The sequence below is a fragment of the Bos grunniens genome, chromosome 29 (genome assembly GCF_055505025.1).
Source record: "Bos grunniens cultivar Pamir isolate PY7600 chromosome 29, Bosgru_T2T1.0, whole genome shotgun sequence".
NCBI lineage: Eukaryota > Metazoa > Chordata > Mammalia > Artiodactyla > Bovidae > Bos > Bos grunniens.
In genome coordinates this window covers 42,765,243-42,791,467 of record NC_141193.1, presented here as the reverse complement: position 1 = coordinate 42,791,467, position 26,225 = coordinate 42,765,243, and the positions used below count along the sequence as shown (strand labels likewise).

The 26,225-nt window shown below is 45.5% G+C and overlaps 1 protein-coding gene across 7 annotated transcripts in view; it reads left to right on the top strand.

Moving 5' to 3' along the window:
- Nucleotides 1–26,225, top strand: part of ME3 (malic enzyme 3) — a 220,785-nt gene that overhangs the window by 65,956 nt on the left and 128,604 nt on the right. The window contains exon 1 of one of the 7 annotated variants that reach the window (XM_086384728.1): nucleotides 3,614–3,876. The exons of the other annotated variants lie outside the window; for them this stretch is intronic. The gene's annotated coding sequence lies outside the window, so the exon portion shown is untranslated. Of the gene's footprint in view, nucleotides 1–3,613; nucleotides 3,877–26,225 lie in introns of those variants that run through there. 7 annotated transcript variants of the gene reach the window in all.

Below are 26,225 nucleotides of genomic sequence, written 5' to 3'. Positions count from 1 at the left end.
TTGGTGGCAGAACTGAGCTTCCAACAAAAGTCTCCAAGTGGTGGAGTCATTTCCTCTCCGTCACGCTTCTAAGATGCTTCCCAGGACCGACACCTGGATATGGGTGTCGGGTTCCGTGACCCAGAGGCATAGCCAGGCTTTGAACTGAGCGCGTGTGGAACAGCACCTGCTGATGCTCTGAGGGTGGCCGAGGGCGGTGCAGACGGAAGCCAGGTTGGCACGGCTGGGCTCAGGACCATCAGAGCCCGAGGAGAGGCCAAAGAATCGGACCACCAAGTCTTTCTTAGAAGAGAGGGAGCCCCCATAGGGTTTTAGAGGAGCAAACAGCAGTTAGATGTGTGTTTTGGGAAACCCACTCCAGCAGTGCTGCGAGGACCCCAGCAGCACATGGATAACAGCTCTACTCTTATGACTGTTACGACGTGCTGTTATGACATTATGCTGTTATGATGTGAGTTTGTGTGTATGCGCTGGGAGGGGGCCAGGGCATGCCACTGAAGTCTCTGGTTCTCATTCTTCTCTTCTGAGCCTCACAACGCCTTTAGCGGGAGGCAAAGAGGATATTTTCACTCCCATCCTGCAGGTAAGGAGAACCCAGGGGCAGAGGTGACCCAGCTTCTCTGGGCACTAATTCCAGCACTTTCTCTGTGCATGGCACTGGATGACGTGTGGTGGAACTGTGTCAGAAGTAAAAGTCTTCTGCTTCACATTTTTAAATCAAAATACACTGAGGACAAGAGACATAGTAGATGCTTAATAAATACTTGTTGATTTTTTTCTTCTACACACTAAAAAGTTTAATAATGAATTTCAATAACAAATTTTAACAAATGTAGTTTCCCATAGCAAATATTTATAGTTTCAAGGGTATGAAATAAGATACTTAGGAATATGAAAACAAACTTTTTAGTATCTTAAGAAGTCTCTTTGAATAAGCTACAGACTTAAACACCAAGCTTTAAGATAAGAAGATAAGCTACAGAATGGGAGAAAATGTCTACGAGTCATATATCTGATAACGATTTAGTGTTCAGAATATATAAAAAACTCTTACAACTCAACAACAAAAAGACACACAAAAAAAACCCATAAACCAAAAAAATGGGCAAAGTAGTCGAGTAGACGTTTCTCCAAAGAAGATGTACAAATGGCCGATAGCACAGGAAAAGATCAACGTCATGAATCACTGAAGATATGAATATCAGAGTCACAACGAGATGCCACTTCACAACCACTAGAGATGGTTTGACCCGTTCCATCATCGTCCAAGACCTGGTTCTGACATGGGAAGTAGAAAACATAAAGAGAAAGGAGATAAAGTTCAGAAAATGAAAGCAGAAGACAGAGGAAAAGTGATATCATGGATGTACGTTGCACTCAGAAGGAATTTCAAGTCTAAACTCTGCCACTTCCTGTGTACACGATCTTGGCCACATCTTGGAACCTTTCTGAAACTTTAATTTCCTCAGTTATAAGATAAAAGATGTAGACCAGATGATCCTTGAGGTCCCTTCCACTCCTGGCGTCTTGTAATTCTACATGTAGGTACATAATAACCTTCTTAAAGTCTCTCAGGCTTTTTTGAGAGTGAGAAAGAAGGAGCTTGGAGCATACGCATGATTTGGAGGTATTATGGGGTGAATTTTGAGTGGGAACTACTGAGGGTAGCCAGTTCTTCGGGTTAGATATTTTTCTGGGCTTTACTGAGTAAAGCCTGAAACCTGTACTTTCAAAATGGAGAAAGGGGAGACTTAGCTTTAAATGTATTTCATCTGACTGTGATGAAAGTATTAAAATTGCACAAGAAGGAAATTTATAGGGCTCTTTACATGCTGCTCATTTTGCACCAGTCAGAAGAGACTGAAATTCAGTATGTTCTCAAATTAGCTAAAGAAACCCCTTGTCAAAGACCCCTCAATCCATCTGGTTATTATTATTAAAGCATTATGGGGTGTGTATGCTTTCCATAGGGAAAAAATGAATAATCCCTTCAAATATGTAATTTCATAGATTTTGAAATGTGAAGGCAACCATTAAGGGAGCTATCAAAATGATCTGAGGCTCAGAGTGAGCTGTCATGAGGGAAATATAAAAGAGTTTTCAATAACTGGAGGTTCAACAGTTTCTAATGCCAAGATCCAGGATTTTAAGAACACTTCTTGGAATTCTAAAGACTGTTGTTTTCATTGTACGGAGGCATCTGAGCCAAAAAGATCAATTCTGAACCACCTGGACCATATTAGAATGTCTGGGACCCTCAAAGGTATGAAGAGACGCTCACCCAGATATGCCTTCTTCTAACAGGACTGCTTCCCAAAGCCCGGCACAGCTGAGCCTCTGTTTCTGTAGCTGTGGCATTTTGTTCCCAGAGCACCGTGCCTTGTGCCAGCCTTGCCTCTCGGACCTCAGCCCAAATAAGAAAACATTTTCTCTTAAGCAATTTGGAGCAATAGTGAGGACCTGGAGTCAGACAGGCTTTGAGCCAGATCCAAGCTCCCAGCCCTCCCACTCGTGAGCTTTGTGACCTCGAGCACAGTGCCTGGTTCACGGGAGGCATTCAGTAAACCCCTCTTGACCTGAACTTTTGAATCAGGTTGATTACTTACCTGATTTGTTCAGAAGCTTCCTTCTTATAAGGGGTGGTTAGGGAGTTTGGGATGGACATGTACACACTGTTATGTTTAAATGGGTAGCCAACAAGGTCCTGCTGTATATCGAACAGAGAACTCTGCTCAGTGTTATGCGGCAGCTTGAATGGGAGGGAAGTTTGGGGGAGAAAGGATATATCTACTTGTGTGGCTCAGTCCCTCTGCTGTGCACCTGAAACCATCAAAACATTGCTAATTGGCTATATGCCAATATTAAATGAGATAAAAAAAAAAAAAAGAAGTAAAGGCAGAACAAATGGGATCTGATCCTTGCTTTACAAGTGCTTAATCTCTCTATGCCTCAGTTTCTTCATCTGTCAAATGGAGATGATGATATCTACATCATAAGCTGATTATGATGATCACATGAGTCAAAAGTGCTTAAAACAGTGCCTGATACAGAGTAAGCACTGTCTATGGATTTATCATAAAAAGAGAATTCTGAAAATTTCTAATACATGATTAACACTCCAAAAATATTATATATGTAGTATTTTTACTTTATTTCTTTATTGATCTTTTCTTTACTTATTTTTATATATTTTCCATACATGGTATAAGGCCCTACAAAAGACTTAAACATCCCCTGAAAGCCTCCATCAAAAAGGATAAAACTTCCTTCTACTGCTCAGCACTTTGTAACTTACCAACTGCTTTGGTGACAGAATTTCATTTGATCCTGACCTCAACCTCTGCCCTGCAGAGTTCCCACCTGCCTTGTTCTGGCTGATCCTCCAAGGAAGCCTGATCTTTGGCTGGAGAAACTCACTGCTGGCTTGTCTCCCAGACACAGAAGCCCTAACAGGACATGGATTTGTCATCATTATTTCTGGCTACCTTGCAAAATAGAGGAGGCAATTCCACTGTTGCCATCTGTGGCTGGGGGCTGGGATTGTTTTCCCATTGGAGGGAAAAAAACAACTTTGAAACTTACATTTTGGATGGGAATTTAAATATCTCTTCAGTTTGCTTGTGTCTTGTAAGGTGGTGAATAAATGAGGCAGAGAGGGTAGGGGAAAGGTCTGTAAGGAATGCAACATTGCCGTGAATTGTTATGAAACTGTTGAGAAACTTTAAAACCGTAATCCTCTGTGCTGGTGAACTGAGATGGCTACTCAGGCACTGCTAGTGCAGTTGTAAGTTGCGCCAACCTTTCTGAAAGTGATTTGACAATAACTAAGGAGAATTAAAATTATTTAGACCTCTCTAGAATGTAAGATTCAAGAAGGTAAGTATTTTTGTCTGTCTTCAGTTTTTTTGCTTGTTAGTACATCACCAGTTTTGAATATTGTCCAGCACTTAGGGGATGCTCACTAAATATTTATTGAATTAATGAGTGAAAGACTCGTCGATCTCTTAAGTCTAGTAAGTCAACCTAAAAAAATAGTCAGAAATGAAGACAAAGTCTTTTATGTGTGCATAAATTTATAAAATAAATATAAATACAAAATAAAAATATATGCACAGCATAATTTATAATAGTGAAATTTTAGAAACAGTTATACAAAACAGGGAAATTATTAGATAATCAGTTGAAATTTTCAATTTTAAGTGATGTTTTAGGTTGACTTTTTAGTGTGTGGGAAAATGTTTATCATATAATTTTAAGTGGAAAAAATTCATAAGTATATGAAATTTTACATATAGTAAATCTCAACTTTATTTTAATTAAGTTTTTTTTTAAGCACAGAGAAAATACAGGAAGAAATAGAACAAAATGATACAGTGATTATCTCTGAGTGATGAGATTAGCTGTGATTTTGATTTAATTTTTCTTAACTTTTCAGTGTGTGTGTGTGCTTAGTTGTATCCGATTCTTTGTGACCCAATGGACTGTAGCCCCCAGGCTTCTCTGCCAATGGAATTTTCCAGGCAAGAATACTGGAACGGGTTGCCATTTCCTATTCCAGAGATCTTCCCCACCCAGGGATCAAGTCTGGGGTCTCCCACATTGGCAGGCAGATTCTTTACCACTGTACCACTGTAATGAGCATATATCACTTTTAAGCCTAGGTAAAAGATATGTTACTAAATTTCTATTGAAGTTAGAGTCAGATGGAGATCAGGCTTGTGACCAAGCTCTGCAACTTGCTGGTCGTGTGTTGACATTCCAAAGACTTTATGTCTCATGTGATATATGTAAACAGATCATTTAACAAAATACTGAGCATAAAACTGGGACTTCTCCTGGTGGCTCAGCGGTAAAGAATCTACCTGCAATGTAGGAGATACAGTTTCTATCCCTGGATCAGGAATAACCCCTGCAGAAGGAGATTATAGTTCTGGAGGCACCCCACTCCAGTATTCTTGCCTGGGAAATCCCATGGACTGAGGAGCCTGGGAGTCTACAGTCCATAGGGTCACAAAGAGTTGGGCACGACTTAGGGACTAAATAATGACAAAATGAAGCATAAAATTAACAAATGAAATGATAGCTGTTGTTCTTACAACTGTTGTAGCAAAGCAGTACCTTTTGAAAAAGGTGTCTAGAGCTGTTATAATATCCTTCCTGACGTGTGTTGAGATTCCCGGCAGGTCAGGAATGGCATCATCAGTTCCTGGAGGTGGGGGTGGTACCCTGTCTGTTTTGTATATTTGGCAATTCAAGTGCTGGGTGACTTTGACTGTGTGAGTAAAGAAAGGTTGAGGAGTTGCTGACCTGCCACATTAACTTGTCAGAATAACAGTGACCTGTACTCTCGGGTACAGAAATGAGTCCTTTTCCTGGCTGTGAGCCTGGCCCACCGTCACGTCTCCATGAAGTTTCTTTGTTCTCTTTTCATACATGGTCACACTGAGTACTCATAATAACATGGTGTGGAGGGGCCTGTATTACACCAGTGTTATAGGTGAAGCACAAGCTGGAATCAAGACTGCCAGGAGAAATATCAGTAACCCAAGATATGCAGAGGACACCACTCTTATGGCAGAAAGTGAAGAGGAACTGAAGAGCCTCTTGATGAAAGTGAAAGAGGAGAGTGCAAAAGCTGGCTTAAACTCAACATTCAGAAAACCAAGATCATGGCATCCAGTCCCATCACTTCATGGGAAATAGATGGGGAAACAATGAAAACAGTAACACACTTTCTTTTCTTGGGCTCCAAAATCACTGCAGATGGTGATTGCAGCCATGAAATTAAAAGACGCTTACTCCTTGGAAGGAAAGTTATGACCAACCTAGACAGCATATTCAAAAGCAGAGACATTACTTTGTCAAACAAGGTCTGTCTAGCCAAGGCTATGGTTTTCTGGTAGTCATGTATGGATGTGAGAGTTGGACTGTGAAGAAAGCTGAGCGCCAAAGAATTGATGCTTTTGAACTGTGGTGTTGGAGAAGACTCTTGAGAGTCCCTTGGGCTGCAAGGAGATCCAACCAGTCAATCCTAAAGGAAATCAGTCCTGAATATTCATTGGACGGACTGATGCTGAAGCTGAAACTCCAATACTTTGGCCACCTGATGGGAAGAACTGACTCACTGGAAAAGACCCTGATGCTGGGGAAGATTGAAGGCAGGAGGAGAAAGGGACCACAGAGGTTGAGATGATTGGATGGCATCACCGACTCAGATGGACTTGAGTTTGAGCAAGCTCCGGGAGTTGGTGGTGGACAGAGAGGCCTGGAGTGCTGCAGTCCATGGGGTCACAAAGAGTCGAACACGACTGTGCGACTGAACTGAACTGATAGATGAAGAAGCCGAGACCCATGGAAGAGTAGAGACTGCCCAAGGTCACAGACTTAGTAAACTGAAGGGACCAGGATTCAAATGCAGTGTCTTTGCCTTCTAAGTTCTGTACTCTCTCCCCTCCTGGACTCCTTTCCAGAGGAGTGACTAGCAACTATATTCTTCAGGTCTTGCTGAATTGGGGGGTTTCCTGGGATATTCCAGACAGCAATATTTTAACCTTTTCTGTGATTGCTAGCCAGAAATGAAGAAAAACTGGCATCTCCAAGTCTAGAAAGGAGTTGGATAAAATGTTCCTTTGTTACTGGCTTTAGTAGCAACACTTAGACCCATGGCTTATCTCAGATGTGGGGGCTGACCTGGCCACATCCAGCAATTGTCTAGCGAAGCCGGGTGACCCCATCAGTCACAGTGAAATGCCCTGTGTTTGCCTATAAAGGCCATAGGTCTCCCACTTCTCTTGCCTCGGATGTGGTGATGAAGTCAGCTGGGAAGTGCTGCTTGACCCCTCTGATAGCCTTTACCTCTTGCAGATAGATTCCATTGTTCTTCCAAGTGGTATCTGATCAACAGAGCTCAATGGGCATTTTGGCATAAGGGGAATATTCTCTCCCTCCCAAGGCCTAAGAAACCAGCTCTGAGCAGGCGCCGAGAGCTGGGTTATTGTGAGCCTTGTGAACCCATTGACTGGCTCTTTAGAAAAAACAGCAGCAGCCCCCTGTGGGTAATAACAGTGCCATTCTTGTTCAGATGAGCAAGTTCCATGGACTCATCTGCCCATCATTGTCATGGTACCCGTGATGATAGTAAAGGAATAGACCAGTGGAGAAGCTAGACTGGCTGGAGAAATCAAAACAGGGAACATGGCCCCAGTTCCCGGCCTTTGCTTAGCCTGCCTAGGTGGGTTCAGGTGGGTTTGGCCCCGGGTAAGACTTTGTTCACAGGAGGTGCATTCGTTTGCTGAGCTGCTGTAACAGAATTCCAGAGACCAGATGGCTTAAGCAACAGAAATTTGTTTTCTCACGGTTTTGAAGACTAGAAGTTCAGGATCAAGGTGCCGGCAGGTTTGATTTCTCCTAAGGTCCCTCTCTGTGGCTTGCAGGAGGCATCTTCTCCTTGTGCCTTCATATGGTCCCTTTTCTGACTCTCTGTCCTCATTTCCTCTTCTTAAAGGACAGTCAGAGTGGATTTAGGTACACCAAAGCCCCATTTTAACTCAGTTACCCCTTTAAAAGCCCTAGCACCAAATAGTCATATTCTGAGGTACCTTGGTTTGGAACTTTAACACACAAATGTGGGGGGGAATGCAACCTCACAGGGCAGGTCTACAGAAAACCAGATAGAACAATCAGAGCTGAGCAGTCACTTAGGGCTTTCTGAACCACAAGGGCTGACGGGTGTCAGCAACTCCTCCAGTGATGCAGTGGTCATCAGACCCCAGGAACAGAGCAGCACCACAGCGACTGTGAGGACCCCAGCCTCCAGGATGCCCACGTGGTGCTAAGCCACAGGCCTGAGGGCTGGCCCCGGCCCCCCAGGCCTGCCCATCGTTTCCTTTCCCCCAGTGGCCCCACGCTCTGGGAGGCTCACGTCTTGCTTCCTCTCCCTCTGAAATGTACACTGAAGCTCCCCTTTCTCTTCCACTTGGTTTCTTCTGCTCTGCTCTGCGTAGAGCATCTCCCTTCTTCATGTGGACCATGGCCACGGCCCGTCCCTGCTTCGAGCACTGAGCTTCTGTACCTCCCCAGCCCTCCACTCAGCTGCCAGAGCGCTCCTCACTGTGAAGACTGGGTCAGTACTTGAGGGCTTTCTTTCCCCATCGCCTGCAGGATATCAGCCTTCCTTTGTGTAACATATGAGACTGTGCTTGTAAACCATCAATGTCTCCCCACCACTCGCAGGGTGATACAATGAGCAAAGCTTGCAAAGCCCATTTCACCAGCCTGACTGCCTGATGAAAACCCCCTGCCCTCAGCCCTACCCCTCAACATGGTCCAGCCCCACCCCCCAATATAGCCCCACCCTCCATCTCATCCTATAAGCTCGGTGTCGCATGTCTCCCCTGCTTCCATCTCTTGCCTCCAGACTTGAAGAACTGTCCAAAGTCAAAGTCTAAGGATGTCCCTGGTGACCCAGTGGTTAAGACTTCACCTTGCAATGCAAAGGAGTTCAATCCCTGGTTGGGGAACGAAAATCCCACATGCCTCTTGGTCAGAAAACCAAAATATAAAACAAAAGCAGTATCATAACAAATTCAATAAAGACTAAAAATGGTCTACTCAGGAAAAAAAAAAAAGTCAAGGTCTCAATCAAATGTTGCTTTTTGGGGACGTCTTTTCCACTCCTCCCCCAGCCCTCAAGGAGGACTGTTCTCTCTCTGTTCTGAAATCCTTCAGGGCTTGATACTGTGTCTGTGCTTAACTTCTTGAATTGCTTCATTTCCTTAACACTGTCTCCATCGCTAGGATGGGAGCTCCTTAACAAAAGGACTTTCTCCCATTCACCCTGGATCTCCATAGTGCCACACATAGACCCTCCAGAGTGAGTGAGTTCCCAGGTGGCATTAGTGGTAAAGAACCCCCTTGCCAATGCAGGAGGCGTGGGTTTGATCCCAGGAGTGGGAAGATTCCTTGGCAAAGGAAATGGCAACCCATTCCAGTATTCTTGCTGGGTGAATCACTTGGACAGAGGAGCCTGGTGGGCTACAGTCCATGGGGTCATAAAGAGTTAGACACGACTGAGCATCTGAGCCACACAGTTAGTTAGGAGATGAAGTTGTGGGGGGTCTCTCTAAACCTTACAATGGGCCAGGCTGTGGGCTTGTCCGGTCCTCTGATGATGTCCTTTTCAAACTTGAGTGACAAGCTCTTCTGTGACAGTGTTCATGGCCATCCCGTCTGCAGTAGCACGTCCATCCTCTGGGGCCTAGTCCCCTCCGTGTTTGGGACTGTCAGCAGAAGTGCAATCAAGTGCAACGTAAGTTACATTAAAATCAGGTGTGAAAAAATGGACCTGGAGGCAGAGCTGCAAACACCACTTGCCTCAAGAACCCCATCACTGCGATGTGGGACAGCACACATGTAAGGAGACCCGGGGTGGAGGAGACCAGGGAGCAGCCGCTTAATTGTTGGAGCTCTGGCCCAGAAAGAGCATGCTGAGAGTACCTGGCAAGCGGTGCCCTCACTCACGTCTGTCTTCCTGCTTTCCAAGAATAAGATGTTCTTGGAGAACAGGAGAATGTTCTACCAGTGGTCCAAAGCTGTGTGTGTGTGTGTGTGTGTGTGTGTGTGTGCTCAGTTTGATCTGACTCTTTGCAACCCAATGGACTGTAGCCCACCAGGCTTCTCTGTCCATGGAATTTTCCAGGCAAGAATCCTGAAGTGGGTTGCCATTTCCTCCTTCAAGGGCTCTTCCAACCCAGGTATCGAACCCGCATCTCTTGCGACTCCTGCGTTGGCAGGCGTGCTCTTTACCACTGCGCCACCTGGGAAGCCTGTGGTCCAAGTGAAAGTGACAGTCACTCCGTCGTGTCCAACTCTTTGTGACCCCGTGGACTGTACAGTCCATAGAATTCTCCAGGCCACAATACTGGAGTGGGTAGCTGTTCCCTTCTCCAGAGGATCTTCCCAACCCAGGGATCAAACCCAGGTCTCCCACACTGCAGGCAGATTCTTTACCAGCTGAGCCACCAGGGAAGCCCTCCAAGGGAGAATACAAATACTTGCCTATCATGGAAAATAGCAAAGTGGGAGGAAATCTAAGGGGGAAAAATCTAGCCCAATATTCCTTTCAAGGGACTTTCTTAGCCACAGAACCTTTTATTCACACAAAATCTCACATAAGGAAGTTCAATGAATATCATAAAAGCAGAGTTAAACTGCACAGGGGTAGCAAGACGGACATCTATTCTCATGACACTCCCCACTTGACAGTCTGTGCAACCTGTGAGGACCCACTAGGGTCTTCAGAGTCCAGATTGGCATCTCCTAAGCTAGTCGTCCAGCCTCAGAGACAGAGTCTGTTATTTATTCACTTATCTATCCATCCCTCCATTCATTTCCTTCTGTTCTCTCTCCTTCCCTCTCTCTCTTTCTTCAAACATTTTTTTAGCTCCAACTGCAAGTCAAGAACTAACATAAAGAGAAGTAGGACCTGCCGGAAGGACGCCTAGATGTCTAAATGGGGAGACAGACTTGTAAACAAACGCTTGCAGCAACTTGGCAGTTATCTTTAGAGCTCCGGGGCGGTACAGGGGACAGCAAGGTTACCAAGAAAGGAGAGGGCAGTTGGCTTTCCAGTCAGTGCCCAAAATAAGTTGCCTGAATTCCCTAGCCGCTGAGATTGTTCCCTACCCTGCTGCCGCTAAAGGAATAAAAGAGGAAGCTTTTCTGTTAAGAGCCTCCACCCCCACCCCCAGGCCTCCAAGCTCAGCCATCACCCCCAGCAGTGCTGAGAGCCCCGAGCAGGCGCTGGGCGGTGAAGGGGGAACGGGGAGGGGTTTGCAGGGCCGGGAAATCCCACAGCTGCTGCTGCTGCACAATGGGCAGGGCCAGCGCGTGCACCCTGGTTCTTTTGTCCCAGGCTACTGGGGAGTTCGGAAAGCCATTGTGCCCTGAGATCTTTGAATGACCTGGTCACTCATGAGTAAACCTTAGGGAAACTCAGGCTTTCTTTCCCCAGAAATGAATTGAGCCCATTAGTTAGTAGAGGAAGGGGCCCTCCACCCACTACGGAGCTTTCAAACTGATCCCTTGTCTATAGTTGAACCTTAAGGCATTTTTCTTTTTTCTTTTCTTTTCTTTCTTTTGATAGGAAAACAGAAAAGAGGAGTCCTTTTTTCCAATGCTCTGGGAACAAGTCTTGTTCTGCCTTCTTTGTAGAAGAGACAGATAGGTTACCCACTCATCGTTATAATTTTATCTCCTCTAGCTGGTGAGGCCGATGCTCACTGACACAAAGACCTTTCCCACTGCCTTTCCTTTGGGGTAGGATTTTGGCCATAAGAATGAAAACATCTATGGAAAAGAAGGAAGGTCTGGGCTGGAGTAGTCATGAAGGGCTTTATTCCAGGGTTAAGACTTGAGTTAGGTCTCAGGGATGAGTAGGATTTAGTCAGAGGATGGGGGCTGGGCTCTCCGTGGACCATGTGAGCCAAAGCATGGAGGGGGTGATGAGGGGAGCAAAGACCCACCGCCAGGTGGGTCTTCAGAGATGAGCTGAGATCATAGCTTGGCCCCACTGAAAAGCCTCCAGGAGCTCCCTAAGCCACAGGGCCCGTAGCTGGACCCCAGAGCCCTCTGTGACCGGGATCCGCCTGCCTCGTGCCTGCCCAGGCCTCTGGGCCCATCTCCACCTCCACTCCTCCCCGCAGTCCCACTGAAGAGAGCTGCACTGGCCACCTCCCGGGCCTCTGCCTCTTTGTAAATGCTGATTCTTCTCCCTGGGGCCCTCCCCCCTCCTTTGCCCATCAGCAGAAATTCTGCTTGATCTCAGCTAGATGTGACCTTTGCAAAGCCCACCTGTCTGCTCCCTTTGTAACCCCAAGCAGTTAACCCCCTTCTCCTTACTATAGCCCACCAGGCTCCTTTGTCCATGGAGTTCTCCAGGCGGGAATACTGGACAGGATTCCCATTTCCTTCTCCAGGGGATCTTCCCAACCCCGGGATCGAACCTCTGTCTCCTGTATTGCAGGTGGACTCGCTTCTGTCTGAGCCAGCAGGGACGCCCCCTTACACTCCCAGCTCCTCTTTACTTGCATTTGTTTCTCTGTCAGACTGTCGTGCCTACATCCTTGCCCCCAGTCCAGCCTCCCATTCTCCATCCCATACACTTCAGCTCGGATTTCAGGAATAGTGAACTTCGCTTATATCTTCAGTCCCCTCCAGCCCATTCTCTCCAGCTCCATCTAGTAACAGACCTACCGCCAGCCTGAGCTGACTGCTTCTCCCAAATCCTTCTCACACTCCTTTTGGACTCCTCAAGGTTCCAAGTCAGGCCAAAGGTAGGGAGCCTTTTATTCCCCAGGGTCACTGTTAGAACTCTCCCATCCTCTTATTTAAACAAATAGTTTCCACAGCAACAAAACCCACTTCTCGGTGCCTTTTCTAAGAGTTGTGCTATTTAGAGAGACTGACCTTTCCTCCTTTTTGTCATTGTCATTTACCATCTTTCATTCATTGAGGACTTTGGCACCAGCTTATAGACTTTCTCCACCCTTGGATGACTTCAGAATCAAAGGGCTGATTCCCCCAGCACCCAGACCTCCTCCAACTGGAATACTCTCCTTTTGCAATCCAGCTCAGCTACTACTGCAGTCACACCCCAGACCTTGGCATAGTGTGGAATTTGTCTGTGTGAATTATTGAAATCACAGAAGTCAGTGAGCCTAACAACATTCTCTGACCAGAGATGCTGCTTGCTCAGCCTTGCCCTCTGAACTCACCAGTCTCCAGCCTCCTCTGCCCTCTACCTCTCCTGCCCGCTGACCTAGTCCAGTCCAGCTTCCAGCCCAGGGTCATCGTTCCTGCTCATCCCGACAGTACCCTCATCTTTTGCCTCTATGTCTTTTCACTGCTGGGCTTCCCCGGTGGCTCAGTGGTAAAGAATCCACCTGCCAATGCCAGGTGATGCAGGAGATGCCACTTTGATCCCTGGGTCAGGAAGATCCCCTGGAGAAAAGAATGGCAACCCATTCCAGTGTTCTTGCCTCGGAAGTCCCATGGACAGAGGAACCTGGCGGGCTTCAGGCCCTGGGGTTGCAAAGAGTCAGATGCAACTGAAGCGACCTAGCACACGTGCACAGATGCTGCGGGGGCCCCTCTGCCTACAGGCGGTCCCCCACCCGCGCCGATCGGCTCTGGCACCCATTCTCTCCGTCTTTGAGGAATCCACCCCAATAGCATCTAAATATGTTCACGGTCTCTCCACTCTAAAATTCCCTTTGCAGCCAGAGGTCTTGGAAGAATTGTGTCTCTGTGCTGATTCCCTTCCCTCCCTTCCTACTCTCCCTTCAAACCACAGAATCCCAACTGCGGCCAATCTTCACCAGCTTACAGGGAACCTCTATTGGCTGAATCCAGCAGGGTTTTCAGTCCTCGTTATCTTTCAGAGACACTCAGCTGCCTTGACCACTCCTGCCTTCCTGAAGCCCTGTCCTCTTGGGCCATCTAGTGACAACCCATCTGCTTCCCCTTCTACCTTCCAGTTGTTTGTTCTCAGCCTGCTCCCCCGGTTCATCTTCCTTTATCCAGCCGTCAAATGCTGGCGTTTCTCAAAGCTCAGACCTTCCTCACTTTGACCACTCTCTGTAGAGGAATAGACCTTGCTGTGGCTTCAGTTACCACGGATTTCTACCAATGTTCAGATTCATTCTCCAGCCCTCTCTTTGAGACCCGGACTTCAGATATCCAGCTGTCTGCCTGATGTCTGCAGATGGGTATTTCAGAGGGTATCAGACTCAGCATGTATAAAGTACAATTTGAGATGTGTTCCTTTCCTTCCATCTCCTCCTGCACACCCAGATCACTGCGTGTCCCATCTCCGTGACACAGTCATCTGTCATGGCAGCGATACCCCCCAGTTCTCCTCGCTACAGCCACAGTGATCTTCCCTGCACACACAGCAAATCCTTTCTCTTCTGTTTAACACTTATCTGTTGTTTCCCATTGCCCTGGGGCCGAAAACCTCAGTCCTTAGCAAAGTCGCCCACGTGCTGTCCCATCCGGGTCCTGCCCCCTCTTTCCGAGCCTTGAACATGCTGTTTCTTAGGATGTTTCTCTGCTCAAATCTGTCCTGGCACTTGGCCTAATTAACTCTTTGTCTTTCATATCATGTCTCAAAGGTTGTTTCCGTAGGGAAGGCGCTCCCTCCCTGCAGAGGAAGCCACATCAGGGCTCCCAGTTCCTTCCATGCTTTCATAGCATCCTCTACAGCTGCTCTGTGGTACTTCTCATCGTGAGGCAACTATGTGGTAGTTTTTTGTTTGGTTGAACATTTATCTTCCCTGAGGAACTGGGAACTTCTGTTTTGCATGGCTACATCTCCATGCCCAGCACATTACCTTGCATGAAGTGTGTACTTAAATTTTTGTCAAACGAATGACATCCCCTTATTTTGTAACTTTAAATGAATGACGCATCACTTTGGCTTGTATCATCTGTGCTAATTTTCGCTGCCAGAAGGTGAGATGAGTTTTGCCATCTCTCACCTGTACCTAGAACTGTGCATGTCAAACAGCACCTGCTAGCTGAATGAATGAATGAATGAATGTTGGCTAGGTTGAGTCAGAAGGGTGGGCCAGATGGTGAACAGGTCAACAGTGGCAGCAGTGAGAAAAGCTTCCTAAGGGTCTTATCTGCAAACCTCGGGTTATCTGCTTCTCATTAATGTTCAGCCACAAAACTGCTTCAGAGATTTTTTTCCCTATAAAAAGTCAGTCTCTGGTCTTAATTTCTCACCAGTGTTTAATGATCTTGATGTCTCATCAATGTTTAACTGCCCAGAATGCCCAGATACTTAACTTGAAGCTTCTTTTTTTTTTCTTACTAGGGAAAACAGCAGAGCAATGAGACTCAGTGGGAAGAACTTGGCTCCTGTCTCCCGCATAGGTGTGGCAGCTAATTTTCTCTCTGTTATAAACTTAACCCATGCCAGGACTCTTGCCAGGGTTTTCCAGTAGGGACAGTGAGAGGCCTTTCTACAAGACTGTGTCATGGTTAGCACCATCATTGTTCTGTGGCTCTATGCTGTATTTGTATTTTAAGGCAATAACACTAATAAATAATTATATTAAATAGCAGTATTTTTCTTTCCTGTCATTACTCCTCATCCTGAAAGAGAAATCTTTCCTAAGAAGTCAGGGTCCAACCCTCCGCCACCTCTTTCAGAATTTCTCCTAATAGCCTTTCTTTTTATTTTTTATTTTTGGTCGCACTGGGACTTCACTGCTGCACACGGGCTTTCTCTAGTTGTGGCGAGCAGGGGCTACCCTTTGTCACGGTGCTCAGGCTTCTCATTGCAGTGGCTTCTCTTGTCACAGAGCACGGGCTTCAGGGCGAGGGGACTTCAGTAGTTGTGGCTCCTTGGTTCTAGAGCACAGGCTCAGTAGTTGTCGAGCACAGGCTTAGTTGCTCCATGGCCTGTGGGATCTTCCCAGATCAGGAACTGAACTGGTGTCCCCTGTATTGGCAGGCAGATTCTTAACCACTGGACCACCAGGGAAGCCTCTCCTAATTGCATTTCTGTTGAGATGTTTCCTAAGGACAAGATACTTATGTGTACTCCTGAATTTGTATGCTGTGGATTCGAGTTTGTACAAAACTTTTGTCTCCCTTTCTGGTGCAGTTCCTTACAATCACTGGGGGTGCAGATGAAAAGCCCTGACTCCGCAGGGGTCCACAGTCACAGGTACAGGACTTAGGACTTGAATTATAAACCAGCAACCCGGGTGCTTCCCATGTACCCTGATTTCTGAGAATCCGGGTACTGGATTGTAAGTTTCAGCTGATGACCTTTCATCCCTCTATGCACTAGAGTGATGACGGGCGTAGAAGAGCATGCTCAGTTGAGGAACCAGCACGCACAGATGTGAAAATGCCCGCTTCCTCTAGGGATGGGAAAGGAGTTTGCTGTATTGAGAGCTCTTGGTGGAGGTCAGCAGGACAAGAAGCCAAGGGTGATGCACAGCTGATGAGAAGCCTTGCAAGCTTTGAAAAGGAGGGGTTTTTTCCTTAATTGAAGTTTAGTTGACGTACAATATTTCAGGTGTACAATACCGTGAAAGTGCAAGTCGCTCAGTCGTTTCCACCTCTTTGTGACCCCACGGACTATACAGTCCATGGAATTCTCCAGGCCAGAATACTAGAGTGGGTCGCCATTCCCTTCTCCAAGGGATCCTCCCAACCTAGGGATCAAACCCAGGTCTCCCTCATTTTAGGCAGATTCTTCACCAGCTGAGCCACCAGGGAAGCCCAAGAATACTGGAGTGGGTAGCCTTCCCCTTCTCCAGCAGATCTTTCTGACCCAGGAATCGAACCAGGGTCTCCTGCATTACAGGTGGATTCTTTTTTTTTGAATTTTTTATGTTGCTCTTTAATTCTTTAATTTTAAGGGGAAAAATATACAAAGCACAATATTCGTTTCCCTGGTGAAAATTTTTCCCAGAAGACACAATATGGTGTGAGCTATTTCCGTAACAGCAGGTAATACACAAGTCATTTCTACTGGAAACTATGCCATCTGGAACAAAACAATTTGTGGAAATGTGTGTCAGTATGATTGTGTTATCCTAGGTTAAAGATGTTGGTAATTGCATCATCAAAGTAGTTTTCTAGTAGGAAATGTACGAAATGTAAGCTCTTGGAAAGAACTATTATGGGTAACCTTTGGTTAAGTTTTCTGGCAAATGCTTCATGCATTTCAAAGTTACAGGTGGATTCTTTACCAACTGAGCTACGAGGGAAGCCCCAGGTGTCCAGTAAAGAGATTCTGTTATACTCATATACATGTGTGTTCTTTCTCAGATTATTTTCCATTGTAGATTATTATAAGATATAAAATATATTTCCTCGTGCTATACAGTAGGTCCTTGTTGTTTATCTACTGCATATATAATAGCAGTGACAGTGGTTTGGTCACTCAGTTGTGTCCAACTCTTTGAGGCTCCATGGACTGTAGCCCACCAGGCTCCTCTGTCAATGGAATTTCTAAGGCAAGAAGACTGGAGTGGGTTGCCATTCCCTTCTCCAGGGGATCTTCCCAACCCAGGGATCGAACCCCAGTCTCCTGCAGTGCAAGTGGTCTCTGCCTTTACAGGCAGATTCTTTACTACTGAGCCACCAGGGAAGCCCCGTATGTATCCATTAATTCCAAGTTTCTAATTTATCCTGCCCCCTTTCCCCTGTGGCATCCAAAAGTTTGTTTTCTATGTCTTTGAGTCTATTTCTGTTTTTAAAATAAGCTCTTATCATTTTTTTCAGAAGTGACATCATACAATATTTGTCTTTGTCTGACTCATATCACTCAGTATGATAATCTTTAGGTCAGATAAAAATGTTTAAGTAAGGGAGTGTAGTTATCAAATTTGGCTTTTGGGAAAGGTCAGTCCAGCAGAAGTTCTGAAGGATATATTCCAAGGGTGGGACAATGAGAGCAAGGGGTGGGGGAATTAAGACTGGAGTCCAGGAGTTGCAGAACCGTTTGTTTATGAACAGGGCAAGGACGATTTCAGTCTTGAAAAGAGAAAGATGAGAATGAGGAGGCGGACAATAGTGGAATCTCAAACTCTGTCTCAAACTATTCAGGAGCTAGGACATCATCCGGATTTGGTAATCGGCTGCGATGTGAGGAGTCCAGGATGACTCTTAAATTTCTCCTGAGCTACTGGGTGGCACCATTGTCGAGTAGAGAATGTAGGAGGGAGGCTTGGCCTGGAAGATGAGTTTGGTTAGTAGCGTATGGTATTTGACTGGTCTAGGAGACTTGTAGTGGGGATGCCCAGGAAGCTGATGGAGGTCTGCATCTGGAATGAAAATGATTCTGGGGACATTATGCAAAACATTGTTTTGCCACCAAATTAACACCCAGGCTCCTTTATTTAAAATATTGATAGCTGATATTTACTTAGTGAGTCCTTACTAAACATCAGACACTCTGTGACATGGGACACAAATTACCAAGTGGATTCTGGTATCAGCCCAGTTTTACAGACAAGGAACCTGAACCTTGAAAAGTCAGGTAATGGATTCAGGCTGGGCATCTCGTTGAGGATCAGTCTTTGGCGGTCTTAGTCTCCATCACTCATGATCATTATCCTATGCTACAGTGTTTCTCAAGATGTTTACACTACAACCTTCGGTTACAAATATACTTTACATCACAGGCCAGTACCCTGACATACACACACGTGAGCACATGCGTGCACACACATACTCTTGCAACTAAGCAACAGTTCTTGTCCCTGCTAAATGTGATGCAGCCTGGAATGTTCTACACAAATCTATGTCATTTTTGAAATACTGGTTGTTCCCTATTAAGTTGATTTCAAAGCCAGAGTTGAATTGTTTGATAAGCACAGCCATATTTACTTCTCCTGGGGAGAGTATTTCCCTTCTGTTCTCAGCTCTTGTCATTCCCCTACCTTTGGGGACAGAACACTAAATATTGCTGAATGCTTTGCCCTTTTCTCTCCAGAGAAAAGTGTTAAGGGTAGTACCCTGGGGTCTTGGGGGATACCGCCAGCCAGGAAACTCTCACTTCAGTAGACTGATCAAACTCAGTCTTTTTTTTTTAACTGGAGGGTAATTGCTTTACGGTGTTTGTTGGTTTCTGCCATACAAGGTGAATCAATCATAACTATATAACTATATATATATATATATATATATACACACACACACATATATACACATATATCCCATTCTTCCCAGCCCCGTATTCCACCCCCCTTCATCCCACCCCTCTAACTCATCACAGAGAACCAGGCTGGGCTCTCTGTGTTATATAACAGCCTCTCTTTAGTAATCTGTTTTACACATCAACTCAGTTCTGTCGCTCAGTCACGTCTGACTCTGCGACCCCATGGACTGCAGCACTCCAGGCTTCCCTGTCCATCACCAACTCCTGGAGTTTACTCAAACTCATGTCCATGAAGTCGGTGATGCCATCCAACCATCTCATCCTCTGTCATCCCTTTCTCCTCCTGCCCTCAATCTTTCCCAGCATCAGGGTCTTTTCCAATGAGTCAGCTCTTCGCATCAGGTGGCCAAAGTACTGGAGTTTCAGCTTCAGCATCAGTCCTTCCAATGAACACCCAGGACTGATCTCCTTTAGAATGGACTGTTTGGATCTCCTTGTAGTCCAAGGGACTCTCAAGAGTCTTCTCCAACACCACAGTTCAAAAGCATCAATTCTTCGGCACTCAGTTTTCTTTATAGTCCAACTTTCACATCCATACATGACCACTGGAAAAACCATAACTTTGACTGGATGGACCTTTGTCAGCAAAGTAATGTCTCTGCTTTTTCATATACTGTCTAGGTTGGTCATAGCTTTTCTTCTAAGGAGGAAGCATCTTTTAATTTCATAGCTGCAGTCACCATCTGCAGAGATTTTGGAGCCCCCCAAAATAAAATCTCTTACTGTTTCCATTGTTTCCCCATCTGTTCGCCACGGAGTAATGGGACCGGATGCCATGATCTTAGTTTTCTGAACGTTGAGTTTTAAGCCAGCCTTTTCACTCTCCTCTTTCACTTTCATTTGACACATGGTAGTGTATATGCTCGGAGAAGGCAATGGCACCCCACTCCAGTACTCTTGCCTGGAAAATCCCATGGACAGAGGAGCCTGGTGGGCTACCGTCTGTGGGGTCGCACAGAGTCGGACATGACTGAAGCGACTTAGCAGCAGCAGCAGTGTATATATGTTAATGTTACTTTCTCAATTTGTCACACCCTCTCCTTTTCCCCATGTGTCCCTGCAAGTCCTTTCAAACTCTGTCTTTAATGTGGCTGACTAAGATTATTGCAGAATGTCCAAAATGAGAACAAAGGGTGAGAAACAGCGCGTGCAAAATAGTGATTACGAGAATGGACTCTAGTGGCAACACAGACCTGGGTTCATGTTCCAGCTCCATAGCCTGATAACTCTATAACATTGGTTAGATATTATATATCATATGGATGTTGTAGAAGGATCAAATTCAAACAGTGCATTGGTTCATTCAGTATCAAAACAGCCTCTCCTTCAGTAGGCACTAAAAAACAGTACTAAAATCTTTTTTAATTTAATAGAAGTTATAAAATATAAGCCGACTCACCAACCTAATATTCATCTGTACAAGCAAAGTAAATTTCCACCCTACTCAGCAGTGTCCCAGTCACTCATTCAGTGGTGTAGTCAGTCAGCATAAATTTAGAATAAACTTTTCCTCAGTCCTTTAAAGGAGACTTTAAATATTAACTGTACTTATCACAGGATATAGGTTTCAGAAGAGCCTGGTAGCTAATGGCACTAAATATAGCCTTGGGCATAGAGCTGTTTATTTTGGAAATTTGGAGGAAAGGTCACCCTTGGAGTTCTCTGCGAATGTCAGCATCGCTTCCTTCAGGGTCACTCTATAGCAGCCAAGCCACACGTGCAAGAATTTCAGTTACCATTTAGGAAATCACCAATGGAAAAGGGCAATTTGATTAAGCACCTGTAGTCCCTCAGCACAGAGGTCCCAGAGCTCATCATGTTTATGAAATGAGAAATTTTTAAAGAGCCTCTCAGGTTCCTTAAGTGCAAGGATTAGATTCTATCTCATAAGGGAATAGAGAAACAATTCAATGCTAATGGTATAAACTAAGCTCTGGTAAGAAGGAAAACTCACATGGTCTGTGTTTGCCTTTCCCTTTCTTTTGATATAAATCTAATTTAAAAGTGGAACTACAGTTCAGAAAGCAGTCCCAGTACTTCAGCCTTTAACTTTCAGTCCAGTCAACTCTGGGAGACAGTGAAGCACAGGGAAACCCGGCATGCTGCAGTGTATGCGGTTGCAAAGAGTCGGGCATGACTTGAACAACAAGAACCCGTCCCCGCTGAGTTTCTCTCACTAATTTTAGATTTGCGTTTGGTCTCCATCCCTGATGAAAATTTACTGGACACTTAGCCTTAACTTGCAAGTAAATGATGTCCCAACGCTGAGTACCAAGGAGGGTGAACAGGATGGGCTGATGGTAGAGGTTAGAAGGGTAAATAGGATGAGACGTTCTACGGACACTCTGGGTTGCTGGCCCTCTCAGGAGCACCAGGTTCCAGCCTGGTGTTCCCCACCGCACTCAGCATCAGGCAGGGACCTGGCCACAGCTTAGTTTACTGAGGACCTCAGATGTGCTGACCACCACGCTGGAGGCTTCAGTTAGTTCTCACTGCTATCTTCTGATATCAAATCCCTTATGGGTATACAATGGAAATAGGTTCAGGGGATTAGATCTGGTAGAGTGCCTGAACTGTGAAAGGAGCTTCATGACATTGTACTGGAGGTGGTGACTAAAACCATCCCCAAGAAAAAGAAATGCAGAAAGGCAAAATGGTTGTCTGAGGAGGTCTTACAAATAGCTGAGAAAAAAAGAGAAGTGGAAAGCAAAAGAGAAAAGGAAAGATATACCCATTTGAATTAGAGTTCCAAAGAATAACAAGGAGAGATAAGAAAGTCTTCTTAAGTGAACAATGCAAAGAAATAGAGGAAAACAATAGAATAGAAAAGGCTAGAGGTTTCTTCAAAAAAATTAGAGATACAAAGAGAATGTTTCCTAAAAAGATGGACACAATAAAGGACAGAAATGATTTGGACCTAACACAGGCAGAAGATATTAAGAAGAGGTGGCAAGAGCACATAGAAGAACTGTACAAAAAAGGTCTTAATGACCTGGATAACCGCAATGGTGTGATCACTCACCTAGAGCCAGACATCCTGGAATGTGAAGTCAAGTGGGCCCTAGGAAGCATTACCACGAAAAAAGCTAGTGGAGGTGATGGAATTCCAGCTGAGCTGGAATTCAAATCCTAAAAGATGATGTTGTGAAAGTGCTGTACTCAATATGCCAGCAAATTTGGAAAACTCAGCAGTGGCCATAGGACTGGAAATGGTTAGTTTTCATTCCAGTCCCAAAGAAGGGCAATGCCAAAGAATGCTCAAACTACCTCACAAATGCACTCATTTCACATGCTAGCAAAATAATGCTCAAAACTCTTCAAGCTAGGCTTCAATAGTATGTGAACTGAACTTCCAGATGTACAGGCTGGGTTCAGAAAAGGCAGAAGAACCAGAGATCAAATTGCCAACATCCACTGAATTATTGAAAAAGCAATGGTATTCCAGAAAAACATCTACTTCTGCTTCATTGTCTATGCTAAAACCTTTGTGTGGATCATGACAAACTGGAAAATTCTTCAAGAGATGGGAATGCCAGACCACCTTACCTGCCTCCTGAGAAACCTGTATGCAGGTCAAGAAGCAACAGTTAGAACCAGACATGGAACAAGAGACTGCTTCAAAATTGGGAAAGGAGTACGTCAAGGCTGTATATTGTCACCCTGATTATTTAACTTCTATGAAGAGTACATCATGAGAAATGCCAGGCTGGATGAAGCACAAGCTGGAATCAAGATTGCCAGGAGAAATAGCAATAACCTCAGATATGCAGATGACACCACCCTTATGGCAGAAAGCAAAGAACTAAAGAGCCTCTTGATGAAAGTGAAAGAGGAGAGTGAAAAATCTGGTTTAAAAACTCAACATTCAAAAAACTAAGATCATGGCATCCAGTCCCATCACTTCATGGCAAATAGATGGGGAAAAAATGAAAACAGTGACAGACTATTTTCTTGGGCTCTAAAATCATTGCAGATGGTGACTGCAGCCGTGAAATTAAAAGGTGCTTTCTCCTTGGAAGAAAAGTTATGACCAACCTAAACAGTATTTTCAAAAGCAAAGACATAACTTTGCTGACAAAGGTGATACTTTGTTTGACAAAGTCAAGGCTATGGTTTTTCCAGTAGTCATGTACAGGTGTGAGAGTTGAACCATAAAGAAGGCTAAACACCAAAGAATTGATGTTTTTGAAAACTGTGGTGCTGGAGAAACTCTTGAGATTCTCTTGGACAGCAAGGAGATCCAACCAGTCAATCCTAAGGTAAATCAACCCTGCAGATACCCTGAAAGGACTGATGCTAAAGCTGAAACTCCAATACTTTGGCCACCTGGTGTGAAAAGCTGACTCTTTGGAAAAGACCCTGATACTGGGAAAGATTGAGGGCAGGAGGAGAAAAGGGTGACAGAGGATAAGATGGTAGGATAACATCACTGACTCAATGGACATGAGTTTGAACAAACTCCAGATGATGGTAAAGGACAGGGAAGCCTGGCGTGCTGCAGTCCATGGGGTCACAAAGAGTTGGACACGACTGAGTGACTGAATAATAACAACAAGAACAACAAATTACTATCTTCATTCTGTAGATGAGCAAATTGAGGTTCAGAGACATTAAGAATATTACTGAGGATCACACAGCTGGTGGAGGAAGAGTCATGATTTGAATTGAGGACTGGTGCCTTCAAAACCTCATCTCCCTCCTCCATGGCCTGTTCTGGGTCATCTGCACACTACAGGCCAGAACTCCAACAAAAATACCATTAGCACTATTGTGCTGAGCACCACACCCTGCCAGGCACTGAACTAATCTGCTTACTTCTGAATTGATTCCAAAGTATCAAGGGGTGCAGAGTCCACTGGTTTGGCTAGAAAGAGGACTACACTGAAACTCCTTGGCAGCAGAGGCTGTGTCTATTTGGTCTCTCATATGTCTGGTGCCTCCTACGTGGCTGGTTCTCCAAACATGCTTGTTAAATGAATGATTATGTAAATGAATTGACAGTAATTTGGAGTGGAATTCAAGGTTCAAGTCCTATCCTAAGGTGCTGTTAGGGTCTTGATTTTAGGTAAATTATTAAACTCTGTTAGCCTCCGAGTTACTGTCTATAAAATGAACAAAACACTTTCATAGCCTACCTCTAGGGTGGTGGTTCCCTATTGCTGTACCTTGGACTTAACCTGTGGACCTTTAAAAACTCTTCATCCAGACTTCCCATTCCCAGAATTCTGACTTAATGGGTATAGGGTGTGACCTGGGCATTTAACAGCCCCTTAGTGGGGCTTCCCAGGAGGCCCTAGTTGTAAAGAACCCGCCTGCCAATGCAGAAGGCATTAAGAGATGCAGGTTCGATCCCTGGGTCAGGAAGATCCCCCAGAGGAGGGCATGGAAAGCCACTCCAGTCTTCTTTCCTGGAGAATCCTATGGACAGAGGAGCCTGGAGGGCTACGGTCTGTAGGGTCACAAAGAGTCAGACACGACTGAAGTGACTTAGCATGCATGCATTAGTGGTTCTGCTAGGTAGCAAAATTCGGGAGCTTCTGTCATCAGGATATTCTTTTGGGGTTTTGTGATTGTCAAATATAACAAAGGAAATGCAATCACTTCATGCAACCTAAAGAAGCCATCACTATAAACAGTTGTTATAAAGTCAGTCCAAAGTGACTGTGGACCTACAATTCCTGTCTCCCACTGTCACCACAGAGGAGACTGAGTACCTGATCTCCTGTGTGCCCATCGGTCATCTGTCTCCAGGACGAAATGATCTCCTCCTGCTCCACCTGATGGGCTGCAGAGCTGAGCTCAAGCCCAGGAGGAGGAGAAGGAGGGTTCAGTTAACACCAGGGTGGAACAGGTTAACAGTCATCTGCTGGACAGCTGCCCTGTAAGATGAGCTTGTCCTTGGTCGCTCTCATGTCCGGCTCTGGCATCCCACCCAAGCATCGGCATGCACCAGGCGTGCATATATTGATACAGTGGCTATTCAGTGTGTGTCTTATTCCCCCAGGTCATAGTTTACATTATGACCCAGTCTTCCCAGGCTGAGAGGGTCAAGGAGACACTGTGCTGCTGGAAGAAGGAAGTGGTACTCCCTGGTCCTCAGTGGCTCCCCTTCCCATCACCTTCCTGTGCCAATCCTCTGTTGAGGGTTAGCTGAGTTAGAGGGCCAACGGGGTGCCAAGAGCAATAGTATTTAAATTTTAAATAATAGCCTCTTGGGAAGAGAGGGCCATGAAGCATTCAAACTGCCACAGGGAATTTTGCCAACAGAATGATTCCTAAGCCTTCCCGCTATCCACCTCTCTTCCCTTGTTCAGGTTAGGACAAAATCCTAGATCCTGCCACATCTTTGAGTTTATAAAGAGATCCCAACGTCAGTGTTCTTACTCGATCGGCACAACCATCCAGTCATGTCAGCAAATTCAGAGAGAGGAGGTCACTGCCCCCAGAATCACACAGCTGGAGAGTGGAGGGCTTTACTGTAGCTCTTTGGTCTTTCGGTCCCCCGCCAATACTGGCTGTGTGAGGGCAGCACCTCCACGTCCTGGTCGTCGTCCCACGGAAGGGAGACGGAACTGCAGGTCCCGCTGGAACGAGATGTGCCCCTGTGTGCACCTTGAAGCCAGGCAGCCTCTGTACCCTTGCAGCCTATGACACCAAAGCCCAGTCTTTGAGCCCAAAACTTTAGGGTTCGTTCTCAGTGCTCAGGAGCAATGTATCTTCCACTCTCCTTTTGGGCATTTACAATCTGTTTCTGGATCTGTGATTTTGCCCCTGTTCACAGAAGCATGTCTGGGAGGAAGGTCATTCTCAGGTCTGTGTCTGCTAAGACTTCCCGATGCTTGTGCTTCAGTTCAGTTCAGTTCAGTCACTCAGTTGTGTCTGAATCTTTGCGACCCCATGAATCGCAGCACGCCAGGCCTCCCTGTCCATCACCAGCTCCCGGAGTTTACTCAGACTCACATCCATCGAGTCAGTGATGCCATCCAGCCATCTCATCCTCTGTCGTCCCCTTCTCCTCCTGCCCCCAATCCCTCCCAGCATCAGAGTCTTTTCCAATGAGTCAACTCTTTGCATGAGGTGGCCAAAGTACGGGAGTTTCAGCTTCAGCATCATTCCTTCCAAAGAAATCCCAGGGCTGATCTCCTTCAGAATGGACTGGTTGGATCTCCTTGCAGTCCAAGGGACTCTCAAGAGTCCTCTCCAACACCACAGGTCAAAAGCATCAATTCTTCGGCTCTCAGCCTTCTTCACAGTCCAACTGTCACATCCATACATGACCACAGGAAAAACCGTAGCCTTGACTAGATGGACCTTTGTTGGCAAAATAATGTCTCTGCTTTTGAATATGCTATCTAGGTTGGTCATAACATTCCTTCCAAGGAGTAAGCGTCTTTTAATTTCGTGGCTGCAGTCACCATCTGCAGTGATTTGGGAGCCCCGCCCCGCCAAAAATAAAGTCTGACACTGTTTCCACTGTTTC